Below are 14,115 nucleotides of genomic sequence, written 5' to 3'. Positions count from 1 at the left end.
AAGCATCGACATAAGAAGTGGTTTCGGGATTTTCTGGCTTGACTCCTAGCTTAATCTTTGGTCTGAGTCCCCTGGTGAACTTTCTGACCCTCAAGAAATTAGCTCGGACCAACTCTGGCGCAAACTTGGCTAGTCGATCAAACTGTCGAGCGTACTCGACTACCATTAAGTTGCCCTGCTTCAGATCGGAGGATACTTCTTGTGAAACAGTTCCACAAATCTAGTCCATGTCCTAGTGGCGACATTGTGAGTTTGTTGTACTAAATCCCACCATATTCTGGCATCCTTCTTTAGAAGAGACAAAATGCAAGATATGCAATCCGTGTTACCAAGGTTCATGTGTGGAAGTATCATCTCTACATTCCTAAGCCATTCTTCTACCTTGAAGGATTCGGTTGCCCCTTCAAAGATTGGAGCGTGCTGCTTACGGAAACGATCATTGACTGGCTCTATGTACTGAGCTGGATAAGGCGCATAGTTCGTCATTAGCCATCTCCCATATGGACCTAAATGCTGGGGCGCTTAAGCTGCTGGCTAAGGCTGCGGTTAAGGCTGGGGCTGAGTTTGAGGCTGTGACTGAGTCTATCGTCATTGTTTCTACAGCAATTCTTCCACTTGTTTACGTAGCCTGACAATCTCAGCAGTGTTGTCAACCAGAGGAGGTGCATTTCTATTGGCAACAGCATTGGTAGCACGCGTTCCCCTTCTTCGAACTGGAGGGGCTTCGTTAGTCTCATTGGCAGTGCTGGAGGAATTGCTGGCTATGCGTGAGACCTTTTGAGCGACATCTTCAACAAAGTTCTAACAGTCGAGAAAAACATGTTAGAACTTACCCTAATAGGTTCTAAGGAAAAACTTAGTCTAAGCAAACATAACTCGGACCTATCAATTATGATTTCTTATGAAAAATTATGTAAGCCATCTTTATAATTAGGGTGTATTTCTATAGTTAGAAAATTTATCCAACTTTATTATTTTCTAAGTTTGTTCCTAACCATCCTATATGACTAAAATTTTAGGCTCGAAACCCGTCAATATTCCAAAGTTAACCAAATTGAGGGAGGGCTGGGATTAGTAAAATCGTTCCCACTACTATACCCCCCTTAAACGCTCAATACAGAACCCGGTCCATTGATTTGTATCCACCCTCACTGAACTTAGTCATTATTTATTGAATTTATTATTTATTATGAATGTAAAACAAATTAAACTCATACATGTCATTCAAAAAAATAACAATTTATTCATTTGGAAAAAAGGTTTTCACTAACAATTAAAAGTCTGTTTACAAAATTTCCAGTGTACAGACAACCACCAGCCTTTCTAAAGGCAAAACATATGTTTATGGTTTTCCTGTCCCTGTCTCCCCTCAACTGTGGCAGCTGAGCAGCTGGTCATGTACATTCTGCTCTCAAAGCCCTCCAAATCAGGGTTGATCAAGCTTGCCCTTGCCTTTACCTGCACCACGAAGCACCCGTGAGCCAAGGCCCAGCAAGAAAACATATCATGTTATATAACATGAAATATTAACATTTGGATAACCGTTTAAGCATGTTCACACACTAACATACCCCAATAATCACAAAGCATGAAGATTCAACCCAAATAATCAACTAATCATCACCCAGCTATACAACATAACAATTCACCAAATAATAAGAACAAACAAATCACATAATAATCAGGGTCAACACCTTAGGTCGCACCCTCTGTTTACCCCACTGACTCCGGCCCGCTTAAACCGAGCTGAGTGCATAATAAGCTGTCCTCAGCTACCAGTGGCCGAACCGTGCCTTATGCGCTAGTGTAAACTTCAGCACTCTTAGGCCGTTGGTTTACTGTTTACATGGCATAATAGCATCCTTTACAAAGCATACAAACTAGGGAACCCTTAGTCCCATTATAAATCTACAACCGGGTGCAGTTTTCTTTCCTTTAATTTCCAAGTTTACTGATTACGAGCGACGCCACTCGAGCACGATTCGCTTCCCGAGCCCTAGCTTAATACCTAGTCACCACCAAGATAGGGAGTACCATTAATAATAGCATAAATATTTTGGGATGGAGTTCTATCTTCCGGGACATCGAATTCCACCAAAGACAGTGGTGGAGTTGATCCCGAGCACCCTAGGTTAAGATCCCGCTCTTAACACCTCCAAAAGATCAAAAATACTCTTAAGGGTTGCGGCCCTTGAAACCCAGCCGCGGCCCGCCCTTGAAACAGAGGCTAAGCCTCTCGGAAGACAGACACGCACCGCGGTCCTGCCCTATGGCGCAACGACGCTTCCCCACTGTAGTGCCTCCTTGGCTCTTGTTTGCTTCCCAAGGCTGTGACACTCTAGAACAGAGCCACGACCCAACCCTTCGTGACAAAAAAAACCACCATTTCTAGTATCCTAACCTTGCTAAAAACCACCCCAAAGCACCCTAATTCCAAAACCCATTGATCACAAAACTCCTAACATGATCCTAGCAACTCAATCCAACAAAAACCTAGCTTAAAAACTCATTAAAATCCCATTTTGATTTCTGAAATCCTGTATCTCAAGAACTCTAAAACCAGTCATGCAAACTTAGATTTTAAACTCTAAATTACGAATTGAAGCTTACCTTCTTTGATGAACCACTTCCTTAACTAATTTCTGAGCTAAAACCCAAGCTTCTCATCTTCAATTTAGTCCTTAAACATTAAAACCATAAACACTTTTAATACTCAACCAAAACTCAGAATTCTAATGATCAAGAGTGCAATTCAGCCCTTACCTTAATCTTGGTTGAGTTTCCTTAGCTGAACACTGGAATAAACCTTCCAGATTCCAGCCCAAACCACTGAATTCCCTTAGGTTTCAGTAGTTTTCTTAAGAGAGAAGAGAAGGAAGAGAGGAGCAAAATGGGTCGGTTTGGTTTTTTTTTTTGTTCTCCTATTTTTTGTTTACTTAGTCTAACATTAGTTAATTAAGTCAATCCCGAGGCTCGGGGTACCGGAAACGTCCCCGAGGGTAAAAAGGTAAAATTCCCCAATATTCCCGCCTTGGTTTCCTAACCTCAAATATATCTCCATATATTTATTTCCATAACCCAATAACCCAAACAATCATCTAATACCCGAAATACCCCTTGACTTGCCCCAGGTCAAATATTAAGCCCCGTTGTGACTTCCCGCTTACTAGCTCCCTAGGATCGCCTTGAGTCTCACGCTGCAGATTTACCCACATAATAATGTGGTTCTCACAAATACAACATATAATCACATTTACATTCATATAACCATGCAAGCATGTTTATGATATAATCACACGTTAATTTAATAAATTCACACATAAACCAATTATGCCCTCTCGACACACTAACCAAGGCCCTTAAGCCATATATCATAAATCATAAGACTATATCATAAAACATATGACGTAAAAACGTATATCATATAGGACTACAATATTAATGGCCATTAACTCATTATCGTAGCATGTGATAAAATCATCCAGGTCCTTAGTCTACTAATTGAGGTAGGTTAGATCACAAAATAGTATATGATAACCCGTCTAGGTCCTCTGTCTACTAATCTAGGTAGGGTAAATCATAACTCTACTACACTATAATGATGAAAACCTTAGGTTTGCTATATAAGCAACTATAAGCCCCAAGTGACGACAAAACATATTCATGCATATAACATATCAAAATAACATATCATATCACATATATAACCTATTTTCCTTATCAAAAATAGGGATATTGGAGACAAGAATGGGATTGGAACACTCCTAAAACAACCATAAAAACCATGAGTTTCTAAAGAAAATGTGATGAAAAATAGCACTAAACCATCAAAGTAGAAACTTACCGAAAACCTTAAGTTTGAAGAAACTTAAACACCTAACCAAAAAGCCATAACAATAAGTGGGATCTGAAAGAAAATGGAAGGAAATAAAAGAACTTTGATGGATTAAACCTGAGGATAAGAATACCTTGAATGGACTATGACTTTGATCTACACCTCGATACTGAAATAACAGTCTATCTTACTTCCCAAGTGTTTAGAAAATCTTATATTGGAAAAGCTTTTATCCCAAAACCCAAGTGTTTTCTCTCTAGAGTAATCTTAGCAGCTTGGAGGCTTTGAAGAATGCTTGAATTATGAGTGAAATGGCTGAGTACTAGGTCCCATTTATAGATTAAAAGGAGTGAAACTAGCCCTTTTTAAAATGAATAATAATTGAAAAGATTTCAATTTTCATTTCAACATATGCCCAGAACTTCGTCAAAAATGTTCAAGAGCAACTCCAAGTGGTTAAGGGCTGTTTCTAATGTAAATCCACAAAGTTTCAAATATGGCTCCAAGATTCGATATATCGCCTACCCTAGGCGATATATCACCCCTACCTATGTCCCGAGCTTCCGTGGTTTCGTTTGTGTGAAGTCAACGTATTTTCCATATCTACTGTAGGCAACATATCGGCACATTTTTGCACACTTTCAGCACATTTTGAATTTGTTTAAACAGCTTTGACTGAGTAAAATGTGATCCTAACAGCTATTGAAAGGTTCTAGCGCTTCTAGATTTATCCTTTAATAAATTATTCATCTAAAATGCTTAAATCCTTAATAAACATGCTTGGGACAAGTGTCACGTTCTTATTAGTTCTATATAAACATTAGGTTATAATAAATAATATTTCTTGGACCAGTTATATTAATCAGACCTTATGTTATAATTGTTGGAAAAACTTATACATGATCTTTATTTATTTTCATGTATATCTAATATTAAACAAATTAATACGAGATAGCCTAAAACATGCTTCTAAAATTGAATTCAAAGAAAAACAAAAATTAGAATACTTACAGTATACGCAGCGGAATTAAAGAGTCCTTCCTTCAGTTTCTCTAACTCTTGTATCCTCTCTGTCGCAGAGTATTATCAAGAACTGAACCGATCTTCTATTTTCTTCACGATCTTCCAATGTATCCTTAGAACCACCTAGACTAGTGTGCGCAATTCTCAACACATGAGATAGATATAGAGAGAAGAAGATAAAATAACAAAGTGGCTTAGAAAAGGACTTGTGTTTAGAGATAATATAAAACTATCAGAAAATCTAACTTGTGACTTATCTGTCATCTCTGAAATCTTCTCTCTAAGCACTCCTTAATTTAATTAAAAAAATCAATAAAATAACAGCCATTTTGAAGCCCTAGGTCGAAATTATCATGGGCTATAGGCCCGTGAAATGTCTCATTTGATTATAAGCCCATTGGACTTAAAATCAAGGCCTGTATTATTTTCTATTGATTTAATTAATTAAATAATTATTTAAATCCTTTATCAAATTAATTATTTATAATTTGAACCTTGATTTAAATTTATTTATTAATTTAGATACCAATTTATCTTAATTAATCAATCTGCCATAATTTCTCTTTTCTTCTCAAAATTACACAACTCTGTGAAACTATCCAAAATTGACCTAGTCAACTTTGATAATTCTAATTGATGATTAAATCAATTAATTGAGACTATCTAGATGATTTTATCCAAGGTACAATGGGGACCATGGGCCTATGAAATCAAGCTCCAATAAGTTATCATAAATCTAACAAATAAATTTACTAACTTATTAATTCCTCGTGACTCCACTATAGATTTGGAATTGCACTCTTGAATTCATAGAACGCTCTATAACAAATATAGATACACTATTAATTATCCATTGTTACAACCATAATTGTCACTCAATCCTCTATAGACGGTCTACAATGAGATAGGACTAAAATACCGTTTTACCCCTCATTGTATTTTATCCTTAAAACACTTAGTTCCTTGTAAATGATATTTCAGTAAACTAATTTAATTACTGAAATGAGATCTCTATCATTTAACACCTTGAACCAAACTAAAAGGAAACCATCATTTCACTTCTTCATCAGAAGCTATAGATGTTCATATCTATGATTAACACTCCCACTCAATTGTACTACCGAGTTCCCAAGATGTAAGTATGGGCTAGTCCGTAGGGTAAGCTGGTAACGAACAAGTCAAAGAACTCAAATAATACAATCAGTTAGAATACTAACCACTCAGAATTGAGATTGAATTGACCTATGGTCAACTATATGATATGACTAGAATAGATAATAACCGTATGTTTACTTATCTTATCAATTGTCAATATCGGTCCTGTCCGATGTAACAAATACATCCGATCTTATCTACTTTGCTAATGTTCTGGAAAGAACATAACACTGTAATGTGTAAGTAGATCATATCATAGATTGGCAAGTCAGTGTAAATCTGGTGCACTGACTAATCTTAGGACTAACTTATTTTGAACATATAATCATATATATATTCCACTGTGATTACGTCACTATAAATAAGATTAGCTATATGCTCGGGATTTAATAGAAGTTTATATTAAACAAATAATCATGAAAATAAAACATGTGAGCAAAGTGATTGACCAAGTCAAAAAATGATATCTATTCTTTTATTGATAATAAAATGAGATTACAAAGAATTTGGGTTTTAATTAGGGCATAAAACCCCAACAAACTCCCACTTGCACTAATTGAAACTAATGCCTTAATTCTACTAATCCCATCTCCTTGATATGCTTATCAAATGTAGCCTCTGGTAGTGTCTTTGTAAACGGATCCGCAAGATTGTCTTCAGTTGCAATCTTCATAACCTTCACATCTCCCCTGGCCACATATTCTCGAATAATGTGATACTTCCTTTCTATATGCTTACTCCTATGGTGACTTCGAGGTTCTTTCGAGTTGGCTATCGCTCCTGTATTGTCACAAAACAACACAAGTGGTTTATCCATTTCTGGAATAACACTAAGATCCGAATAGAACTTCTTTAGCCAGACTATTTCCTTAGCTGCTTCTGATACGGCTATGTACTCAGCCTCCATGGTGAAATCTGAGATTGCAGACTGCTTTACGCTTCTCCAAATCACAGCTCCACCCCCAAGAGTAAACACCATTCCAGAGGTAGACTTTCTGTCATCGACATCAGTCTGAAAATCTGAATCGGTGTAGCCTATAGGGTTCAGAACACCACCCTTGTAGACTAACATATAATCCCTAGTCCGTCTCAAATACTTCAGGATATGCTTAACTGCTATCCAATGTTCCGGTCCTGGGTTTGACTGATACCTGCTCACTACTCCCACTGCATAGCAGATATCTGGTCTAGTACACAACAAGGCATACATTAGACTTCCAACTGCAGATGCGTAAGGAACTTTTCTCATTGCATCTTCCTCTTCAGGAGTCTGGGGAGACTGCTTCTTTGAAAGATGAATTCCATGGCGGGACGGTAGACGCCCTGTCTTGGAATTTGTCATTGAGAAACGTTCAAGCACTTTATCAATGTAAGCTGCTTGAGAAAGAGCTAAAAGTTTGTTCTTTCTATCACTGATGATCTGGATACCTAGAACATAACTTGCTTCACCCAAATCCTTCATCTGGAATTGAGTGCTCAACCAATTCTTTACATCTGATAATTTCTTAACATTGTTTCCAATGAGTAAGATATCATCTACGTAAAGAACCAGGAATACCACTATTTGATTTGCCTTCAGTTGGTAAACACAGGGCTCATCAATATTTTTTTCAAAGCCATAGGTTTTGATTATTTCATCAAACCTAAGATTCCAGGAACGAGAAGCTTGCTTAAGTCCATAGATGGACCTATTTAACTTAAAAACTTTTCCTTCTTGTCCAGATACTTTAAATCCTTCTGGCTGATCCATATAAATGACCTCGTCAAGCTTTCCATTAAGAAAAGATGTCTTGACGTCCATTTGCCAAATCTCATAGTCGAGAGCGGCTGCTATGGATAGGAGGATGCGAATGGATTTGAGCATGGCTACCAGACTAAAAGTTTCCTCATAGTCCACGCCTTCTCTTTGGGTATAACCCTTTGCCACTAATCGAGCTTTATAAGTCTTGATATTTCCATCAACACCTCGTTTCTTCTTGTAGATCCACTTGCACCCCATGGCCCTAAAGTCACTAGGTGCTTCCACAAGATCCCAGACAGAATTTGAGTACATAGACTCCATTTCCTGTTTCATGGCTTCGAGCCATAGTTCCTTTTCAGGGCTAGCCATTGCCTGTTTGAAAGACAATGGATCATCATCACTAGTGTCACCAACAACCATATTGGTTTCACCATCCAAACCATAGCGAACTGGGTTTCTAGAAACCCTCCCACTACGACGAGGCTCCGTGACTGTTTGCTCAGGAACAGTGGTACTTTCTTCATTTAAATCGACTTGCGTCGGTTGTACATGAAGAGTAGGAATTTCATCATCAACTCGCATTGATGACGATGGAACATTGGTTGGATTCAATTCTTTAACCATCTCCTCTAAAACTACTTTGTTGCGAGGTTTAAAGTTCTGGACATAGTCATTTTCCAGAAAAGTAGCATTTGTAGAAGTAAACACTTTCTTTTCTGAATCACTATAGAAAAGTCCACCCCGAGTACCTTTAGGATAGCCAACAAACATGCAAACTTCAGTTCGCGGTTCTAGCTTTCCCTCCTTTTTCCTCAGGACGTGAGCGAGACACCCCCAGATTCTATAATGGCGTAAACTAGTTTCACGACCATTCCAGCGTTCTAAAGGTGTTTTGGGGATTGATTTTGATGGCACGACATTGAGAATATCATTTGCGGTTTCAATTGCATGTCCCCAGAACGAAGTTGGTAAAGTTGAGTAACTAAGCATGCATCTAACCATTTCCAATAAAGTTTTGTTTCGGCGTTCCGCTACACCATTTTGTTGCGGAGTACCTGGGGCAGTAAGATGTGATAAAATCCCAAGTTCAGTTAAATGATCTTGGAACTGCATATCCAAATATTCTCCACCCCTATCAGATCGCAAGATCTTTAACGTTTTACCTAATTGGTTCTGAGCCATTGCTAGGAATTCCTGAAACTTTGAAAATGTTTATGATTTCCTATGCATTAGGTAAAGACATGAGTATCTAGAGCAATCGTCAATGAAAGTGACGAAATACTCAAAACCACCCTTGGCTTGTACGTTCAAAGGTCCACAAACATCTGAATGCACAAGACCAAGTGGTTCTTTGGCCCTATCACCCTTTGTAGAGAATGGACGCTTGGTCAGTTTGCCTTCTAGACAAGATTCACAGACAGGTAATTCACCTAAGGTGAGTTCCCTCAAAGGTCCATCCTTTGTAAGTCTTTGAATCCTATCATAGCCAATGTGACCTAGTCTCAAGTGCCATAAATACGTCATATTATTGTTATCGGTCTTTTGACGTTTATTGGTCCTAGGTTTAGCTACTTTGAATAAATCATTATTAAGAGCGAGGGGTTCGTTAGGTCGCAGAATATAAAGCCCGTTTTCCAAACATGCAATACACAATTGTGATCCATTGAAATAAATAGATATATTAAAACTAGTGAAAGTCATAACAAATCGTTCTAATTGCAACATGGAAACTGAAATTAAATTTCTACTAAAATCCGGAATAAAAAATACATCTTTTAAAATTAAAAATTTATTTCCGAACTTCACACGAGCTCTTCCTCTAGCTTGGACCGCAACGAACGCTCCATTCCCAACTCTAAGCTTTAAGCCGCCTTCGTTCACTTCCTCCCACGATTCAAGAAGCTGTAAAGAGTTACAAACATGGTTAGTAGTTCCAGAATCATTAATCCAAACAGATTTATCATTCTCTAAAACACATGTTTCCAAGATAAATGAACTATAATCATTACCTTTGTTTTTAGCTGCTAGAAATTTGGGGCAATCTCGTTTCCAATGCCCCTTCTCTTTGCAGTGAAAACATTTATCTTCACTTTTCTTGTTTTTCATGTTCTTCCCCTTAGGCATCTGTGCACGTGGTTGTGCACTCGTCTTTGCAGCCTTTGCAGGCTTGGGGTTGTTTATTTGTCCACATTTCCTCTTGTTTCCAGCTTTCGAAGACGAAGCTTGGTTAGCTTCAGCCTTAGCTAGAGGAGCAGCAACATCAGTAGTCTTATTTTCATCTCCTTTACTAGGTCCACCCATGACAGGTTCAATAATCTGAAGCTCGTTCATGAGCTGCGTCAGACCATAGTTGAGTTGAGCACGAACGTGCAGACACGATGCCATCCGAGAATTTTCGGTGCCATCACGAACGTGCAGAGACGGTGATATCCAAGCATTTACGGTACCATCACGAGCATTGGCGGTGCCATCACTAACGTGCAGACACGGTGCTTGTTCTGGGGATTCCTCAATCATGACGAATTTAGAGTTGTCACCAATCAACTCTATGTTGATATTCTGCTTCCAATTAAGGAAGTTTTCTCCAGTGAGTTTCTCCATCGAAAGTTGAGAAAGGATGGGAGTAGACACAGACACTATTTAACTTAAAACTACAAATTATCAATAAAATAGAAATCAATCACATTTGCTCAATAAAACTTCTATTCACACAAACTTCAAGAAATAGCACAACATATACCAAAAATATGTAAGATATGAGAAAAAATACCAAAAACAATCATATCTCTATTTCTTTAGGTTTTTAACTAATCTATGATATCCTTGTCCTGGTTGGCGAGAGTCAAAAATACCACTAGTTAAATAGAGTTGTAAGCTCATTTAATAATTGACACCATTATTAACAACCTACTATTCGATCAAAATAAGAAAACAAAATCTCTTATTTTATGAGCTAGACCCACGGTTTCAATAATCATAGATTTAGTCCTAGTAGTCACCGTAGGGGTGAGTCTAGTAGAATTTGACCTATAATTATCTATCTTTCGAAATCTAACCTTGTCAAAATAGCTAATGAACACCTTCCGTAGGGGGACGAATCAAAGCGCTTCGAGGCCCCATTAAGCTATTGACTATGTTAAACCAACGGCGGAGATCGAATAAAATTCTTAAAATAAGCTCATTATAAAATTAAAATTAGTATTTTTATTATTTATTTTTAGAAAATTAATGACTATGGTTTTCCAAAAAAAAGTTAAACAGATTAAAATTTTTAAAACCAAAGTCCTATAATTTCTTATTAATTCTAAAGTGTCACATTGAAACAAATTCAATTAATTTAGAATTAATTTGTTGCTAATCAATATTTAGGTTTAACTAATATAATGAACCTATACAATTAAGTCCAACTCAGGTAAATGGGCCTTAACAATTGGGCTTGTATGGAGGAGGGCTGGGTCCAGTAAGTCGTTCCCACTACAAAGGCCCCCTATCTTCCATACAAGGTCCAAAAGACAGGAATTTAAACATTCGTTTTATTAATTGTTATTAATTGATTAGGCCCACTATAGTCATGTAAAGCAAATGGGCCTTCACAAGTGGAATCACCCACAAGAGAGGAATTTAAACTTTACATTTTCTAATGGGCCCAAATAAAACCTATCATTTTTATGAATATTTTATTTGGCAAAATACCATATATCTAACAAACATATGGGCCACTATATGCATCTAAGCCCAATTGCAAAAATACCACATATAGTGCAAACAGACATGTTATAATTGGATGGGCCTAATCATGTTACTATATGAGCAATTCTATGAATTTATGCAAAAATACCACAATTGATTTCATTTGCAAAAATACCACAATTAATTATCTAGAATTTATCAAAAAAATTCAAATTAATTAAATTTTTACAAAAAATAAGTCAATTTAAATGAAATTTATCAACAATTAACAATAGTTAATTTAAATTTCATTTATCAACAATCAACTTGGTTTTAGGTTAATTTGAAAAAAAATATATTAATTTAATTTAAATAGGATTTATCAACAATTAACCAAAGTTAAATTAAATCCCATTTATTAAAAAAATATTTTATTAATTGGCTGAAAAAAAATGATATTTTTCAAAATTTAACCAATTTTAAATTTTAAAATCAATATCTTAACTATTTTCCAAAAATATTTTGTGTTGTTACAACTATTATCTAATATTTTAACCATTTAAAAAAAATAAAATACAAATAGTTATAACAACCCTAATATATCTCAAATAGTTAAACAAATTCAAATATCCATAAAAATATCTAACTAACAATGTTCAAATTTCAAATAATTTAAATATTAAAAACTATAGAATAAAAAGATATTTATATTTTCAAATAAAGATTTAATAAAAATTTCAAGAATTTAAATGAAAATATCTTAAATATCTGATATCATAATTCTAATATTTTAATATATTAAAAGATTTAAAATTAAGTTGTTAGTCTAATTTTAAATTTGAATATGAATCTTTGTAGAAAATATCTAATTATTCAAATCTTAACTAACCAAAATATCTTATTTTAAAAAAAATTAAATGATAAAACAAAAAATATATTTTAGGTTTTGATTATAAATAATTTATTTCAACAAATTTTAATTTTATTTTATTTTTTATTTTTTAAAAATTCTGGATGAACAGTACCTGTATCGGGTACTGTTCACCGTAGGGGTGCACTGGCTGCTTGTGGCGCGCGCGCAGGGCTGGGGTGCGCGCGCGCGGATAGGTGGTGGCGCTCTGGGCGCGCGCGCGGATGGGTGGTGGCGCGCTGGGCGCGCGCGCGTGCGTGTGCGCTGGGTGTAACATGCCGGCCTTGATGGCATGTTACAAGCTAGGATGGCGCTCGGTCAGATGCGCACGCGAGGGTGCAGGCTGGTGAGCATGCTGATGCCTAGTTTGTACGGCAGTGGCATTTTCGTAAATATCTTCAATATTGCCCGGAAATGGACGGGACTTGGTAAGTTCCATATTGAATGGTCAATGAACGCAATGGTATGATCGGATTTGGGAGATTCGGAGAATTGGCGAACTGGAAGCCAAATATGTCTCCCAAGCGAAAATCATATATGTTCTTGGTAGAAGGCTAAAAGCTCAGAAGGCTCTTTGTAGGGGGAGCACCTGGTGTCAGCTCTCCACCACCCCCTGGCGCAGGTGCGTCAAGTGAGCTACTACTAGTTGGGAGGACTAGTAGGGCGGGCATATGAGGACCACGAAGGGACTCATATGTCTCCATGAGTAGGAGTACTCATGGACATTACCGGGCCGCCCCGGTAGTGCGTCGAAGTGTGCTGCCAGAGGTTTAAGGGTACGGTTCCCTTGGCTTGCCGGGATGCCGCTTGCATGGAACGTGGCCCAAACCTTCGAGAGATGTCGTGGTGCGCCAGGGCCACGAATCTCGACACGAGATGGAACGGGAAGCCATTCGTGGGACTTGTTAGCATGCAAGCATTGGAGGGTGCACTATGCTTGAGCAGGACAGAGGTCCAGTGTATGCTACTAGTCTGGCAGCCAGTCTCGAGGGCCTGCCAACATGCATGATGGTATGGTGCCTTGAGGATTGGACCATGGACGTATGGGAGTCCTTGGTCTGTGACGTGAGCTAATCAGATAGTATCGAATGGGACATGATGGGAGGTGTTGGCACGTCAGCTTGGTGTTGGCTCTTAGCCACACATACTACCTTGACTTGCGAATGTCTGGGTGAGCATTGGTGTTGGGATTTTCCTTGCCATAGTGAGAACCTATGGACAGTGTGAGTGTCTTGGCTAGTTAGCCTTGATGCATGGTTGCACTCATAGATGCTTGAGAGCATGACTCAGTGAGAGTTGTTCGAGAGACGGAAGTGTGCAGAGGCACACGGTCGCGCGAAAAATGTGCCCATTGTTATTCGAATGGTTGGAAGGCTGACCTTGGCTCAGAGGAGTCAAGGTGCCGCACGGGCATTTCCGCTGTCAAAATGTCAGCCCGTGACACTGGGCGCGGGGTGGGCGTGGGGTGTGCTGGGCGCGTGCGCGTGGAAGAGCGTGGTGTGCGCGCGCGCATGGCAGCCAAAACAAAAAATTTCGAAAATTTTTTTTGTGCAATTTTTTTAACCAAAATCATTTTCTAATTAATTTTTAACATGTTTTACACAAAATAAAGCATATATAAAAATTAATAGCATAGAAAACATACCAAAATAACCTAAAAATTGCTAAAATTCACATAAAATCAATATGTTCATAAAAACGTGAAAAACCATCCAATTATTCAAACATATCAAATAATCCAAATTTAAACATATTCATGCATGAAAATAAAGATTACCAAAG

Source organism: Humulus lupulus, chromosome 9 (assembly GCF_963169125.1).
Source record: "Humulus lupulus chromosome 9, drHumLupu1.1, whole genome shotgun sequence".
Classification (NCBI taxonomy): Eukaryota; Viridiplantae; Streptophyta; class Magnoliopsida; order Rosales; family Cannabaceae; genus Humulus; species Humulus lupulus.
Note: the sequence above shows the minus strand (reverse complement) of the source record.